Raw genomic sequence first — 5,023 nt, forward strand, 5'->3', positions numbered from 1 at the left:
TTTTAAAAAAATCATTTATCATGAATATTGATAAAATACTCAAGCCCCTTCACGGAAAAAATTACTGAGATGAGCTTTTACGTGTGCACAATTCTCTAGAGGGCAAGCCAGCAAACTTTTAGAGTCTAAGAAAAACCTTTATCTTTCTTGCATCCCAGTTTCTGCGTTTGTAAAAGAGGGGTACTTACAGAATCTCAGGTCTATAGACGACCTTGAAAAAGTCACCTAATCAGTCTTCAGGCAAGATCCCCAGAGTAGCAACTCTGACATCATTTGATGATCCACTCAATCCCAATCAATCCACTGAGATTCTGGAACTGCAGATAGTTGCTCTTCATATTGACTTGGCACCTTCAAAAGATGTGCCAGTGCCAATAAGCTCTGCCCATGGGCTTCACTCTGATCCAACCACTGCCTCACGTGGCTGCTTGTCTTTACTTTATGACTCTAGACTGAACTATGAGATTGGCCCTTGCACTTGGCTCCTTTGGATACTTCCACTTCCTTGTGGTATCTGGTGTCTTAACTAGGCCTTGACTCTGAGTTTCTTCCTTCCTACCAGGATCCCTTCAGCTCTTACCATTTCAGTGCCCACCAGCCTGGCTTCTGGCTACTGTGTCTTTGACTGAGGAGTTTCTCTGGCTGTCAGAGCCTTCTCTGCTCAAGCTTGCAGCAGGCTGGAGGTGGCAAGGAATTAATGGTTCCAGGAGCACTAATAGGAGTGGCTGACAAACATTCTAGCATCCTTACTTTTTGGGTAGGTCCATTGTGAAATGCATGCTCTATACTGTTTTCCAGAGTTCCCTGTGATATTAAGCTCCAGTTGTCTATATATTGGTAACTTGCTTGATAAAATACACCCTATTGGCTGCCTTCTCTTCCCTACCTCACTTCCCTACCTCCCTACTTGTGTTTCCTTGGATCATCTCCCAAATAAACTGTTACACTCAGACGCCTGTCTCAGAATTTGTTTCTGGGGAACCAAGGCTAAGACAGGAAATCTCAAATTTACCGTGGCCAGAACAATGCTTCTTTTTTAATTTTTAAAATTTTTAAAAATTGAATTATAGTTGATTTACAATGTTGTGATAGTTTCAGATGTACAGCAAAGTGATTCAGATATATATATATATATATATATATATATAATTTATCCCTCTCTACCCCTTTTGTAACCATAAGTTTGTTTTCTATGTCTGAGTCTATTTCTCTTCTGTAAATAAGTTCATTTGTATCATTTTTTTTTAAGACTCCACATATAAGTGATATCACATGATATTTGTCTTTCTCTGTCTGACTTACTTCACTTAGTGTGATAATCTCTAGGTTCATCCATGTTGCTGCAAATGGCATTATCAGAACGATTCTTAACTCTCCTTTGTCCCTCTGTCCTCCACTCACACATTCTCACACCCAAAATATTTCTTTCTCAGTCTTCCCCACCTAAACCTCCAACCACCTCCTCAGTTGGGCAGCCTACAAACCTACAAGCCATCTTGAGTTCTCTTGTTAACCTCAGATCCTATATCCAACTGATCAGCAAGACCCGTTGGCTCTACCCCCAAGATAAATCCCAAACTTGACCACTTCTCCCCAGCTTCACTGCCATAACCCTAATCCATGTTACTATGGTCTCACCCCACCTGCTACAACCACTCTTTACTGTTTCCCCGCTTACACCCGGCAGCCAGAGTGGTCTTTAAAAGAATAAATAAATCCTGTTACCCTCCTGCTTACAGCCCTCAAACAGCTCCCATTGCTACCAGAATAAATACAAAACTCATAACCCAGAAGCTCCCATCTGCCTCTCCACTCCCTGTCTTCCACCACATTCTCTTCAATGTCTTTGTATTTCTCCTTCCCATTGCTTGCACGCATTCAGTCTTGGGGCTGTTGTATTTAATGTTCCCTCTATCTGGAATGCTCCCTCCATGTATTGGTATTTCACTCTTGTGGATGCTGTGTCACACCACTGAGATCCCTCTTCAGAGGTGAAGGACATTTCCCCCAGCTGCTGAAAGCGTTTCCCGGACACAGCCCTCAGCTGTCAGCCCCCTTGGGAGTTTCCTCAGCCGAAGGGAGCTGCCTCTCCCAAGGTCATGTTTCCTTTTCGAAACAGCCCACATTTAATGACTGATTATATGCAGAGGCATAAATACCTGCCCCCCGACCCCAGCTCAGGGCAATTCTGGAAGGCCATCTCAGCCCCAGGTCCCCTGTGGGGTTGAGTGAGGCTTTCAGTGGGACTTCATCTGGCTCAGCTTCCCCCTCGGCCCAATGCTGCTTCCTCTCCATTCCATGTGTGTCGATCCCAAGAGCACTCCTTAATCAACATTGTGTCTGCTAATCTCCATCCTAGAATCTGCATCCCAGAATCTGCAACCCAATTGGCAACAGTCATCATTGAAATATCAGCCCAGTATTATGTCTTCACAGGCCTGACCATCCAGTCTATCCCACTACTGAATGAATGAGTGAAGATAAATGATCATGAAACCAGTACAGAATAATATTCCACAGCAATAAACATTGAGAGGGGATGCAAAGCACTGGATGTGGTAGGAGATCACAGAAGGGGGACATCAGGGCGGCAGGATGGCTGAGCAAACTTCATGGAAGGGCTGGCACCACCATCCTGGTGAATCCTGAGTTGACATATCAAGAGACTGGATTCTTCCCTCCTCTCCTCTGGCTAGACAATGGACGAGCATGATTTCAATCCTGCCCTTCAATAGGGGTGATTGATGGGCACTCAGATAACACTGGTCCCTGACAGATCCATTAATCAGTGACCACATAAAGGGTATTTTAACGGTGACATCACAGCTTTCACTTGCCTGTTAGGGAAACTGATAAAAGGGAATGTATGAAGGACTTTTTTGCATGTTGGCATCAAAATGCTACGATTGTGTGAGCAAAGCAGGTTTCTACATAGGTGAAAAAAACAGCTGCCTCTGCCCTCACCCCCAGCAAATGCTGTACGAATGCTAATCCCAAATTCAATTCCTCTTCTCATGCAGCACACTTCCTGGCCACTTCTCTGTAGCGTTAATTGGTGCATACTGAGAAATGCAAGCTCATTTCAGCACCAGCCTGAGCAAAACAATTAAAAGAAGGACACACCAACCGTGAGGGGACATCATTTCGTGCAAGCTCAGTCTGCAGATGAACTAGTGGGTGATTTTTTTTTTTTATCAACCACTGATTTGTATAATAATCAGTGAAAAGTACTTGTTGAATATCTATGTATCCAAAATTTTCTTGGATTAAACACTGATTTGTATGTAATCAATCAATGAATAGTATTTGTTGGCTATCTACGTGTTGAGTATCTTTGCTCTCCTCCATTGCCACTGACAATTGAAGATACATTGAGTAAATATTGATGTTTGACAGATTGGTTACCTAATTAGTCTAATTAAATGAGACGAATAAGTAAAATTCATGCTTCATGTGAATTTACTAAGCAATATTGTCTCCTATTTTAGAGGGCTCATTTTTATAACCTGCACAGAATATGCTGAAAATGCACAGGAATCCACTCTAGATTTTAATATGTGGCTCTTGTGCCCCACCCCACCCTATGGGCCTGACGCCATGTGACATTTAGATGATGTGAGATCTGAGTTCAATCAGGTCTTATGTTGAAAATGAAAACGCGCTGTTGCTCGGAGAAGGGCTGACCAAGCGCGTTCCCATATGCGTTCGGTGGGTCTGGGCTGCAGGGTTCACTATTGTCAGTTGAACCTGGAAATTTGCTTTAACCAGACAAAAGGATGGGAAGCCTCCATCCCAGCTGCTCTAGCAGCTGCAGCAGAAGGGCAGCCTCCTTGCCACCCTGCAGCAGCCCACGTGGCCCTCTGCTCAAAAGTGCTTCCAAATTATTGCTGGCAGAGCCGACCACCTGGACCACAGGGCCAAGGAACGCATTATCTCCCATATGTGCTAAAGCAAATGAATTACTAATAACATGGCTGGATTTCTCATCTCGAAGTGCTTTCTGCAGCACTCTGAGCCCTACCACAGTGTACAAATATCGCAGAGCATTAAGAACTTTATTTTTCCAAATAACATTTCCTCTCCACAAATTAAAACTACTGAGCATTTGTTTCGACAGGCTTTGCCCAGTCTGCCATTAAGGTATATAAGCATAGCTCTGCTTAAAGAGAGGTGCCCTGAGGTCTCTCTTCTCAAACTTGTCAGCCACCCGGCCCAGAACTTAAACTTGGAAGAGACAGGTGTCCAGGGGACACTAATTTGCATTTCTCTGATAACTAGTGAGACTGAGCTGCTTTTTACATAATAATTGCCATGTGGATCTTTCTTTGTGTAAAGCCCTAAGCCTTTACAAAGAAACAGAACATGCCTCTGTTCAGTAAGAGAGCTACATTTTCTGAAGTATGGAAAAAGGCAAAAAATGAGCTAACGTTATTGACAGAGTTGGACTGTTATAGCATATGCATTTGGTGACTTGTTATAGAAGTAATATTCTAAAGGTTGCATGGATACAGATGAATTCTAATTTGAACAGAAGATAAATTTGTAGAAAGCTCTTCCTTCAGGCAAATCCGATCTAGAATATGAAAACCCAGATTTAGAGACAGATTTATTCAGTGATTATTTGCTTTCCAAATGGTTTTACCAAAGGGTTCCTTTAATGTCAGCTCCCCTGTGTGTATTTAAAATGGAATCCCATCTTATAGCACGCAGTGGTAAGAATGTATCTGATCTATCTGATACATAAAGAAAGACAGGTTTCCTAAAATATTTGTTGTTCTTATAGGTGAAGCTGTTGCATTTTTAAAGATGCCTGTGGAGATGGGAAATGGTGCAGGGTATCTTTTCCACTTTCCTCTCCCCTTTTCAAACAATAACGGAAATGGATCAAGGGTTAATGTTCTGCCTTCTGGTAGGCACAGAATTACTGCTGGGATCAACTTGGGTGTGATCCAGCCTGGCTCCCAGCACCGCTGGCACCTCCACCCTCACATTCTCCAGGATGACACCCAGTCAGCACGCGGTT

This window comes from Balaenoptera physalus (assembly GCF_965194825.1).
Source record: "Balaenoptera physalus genome assembly, chromosome: 12".
NCBI classification, from domain to species: domain Eukaryota; kingdom Metazoa; phylum Chordata; class Mammalia; order Artiodactyla; family Balaenopteridae; genus Balaenoptera; species Balaenoptera physalus.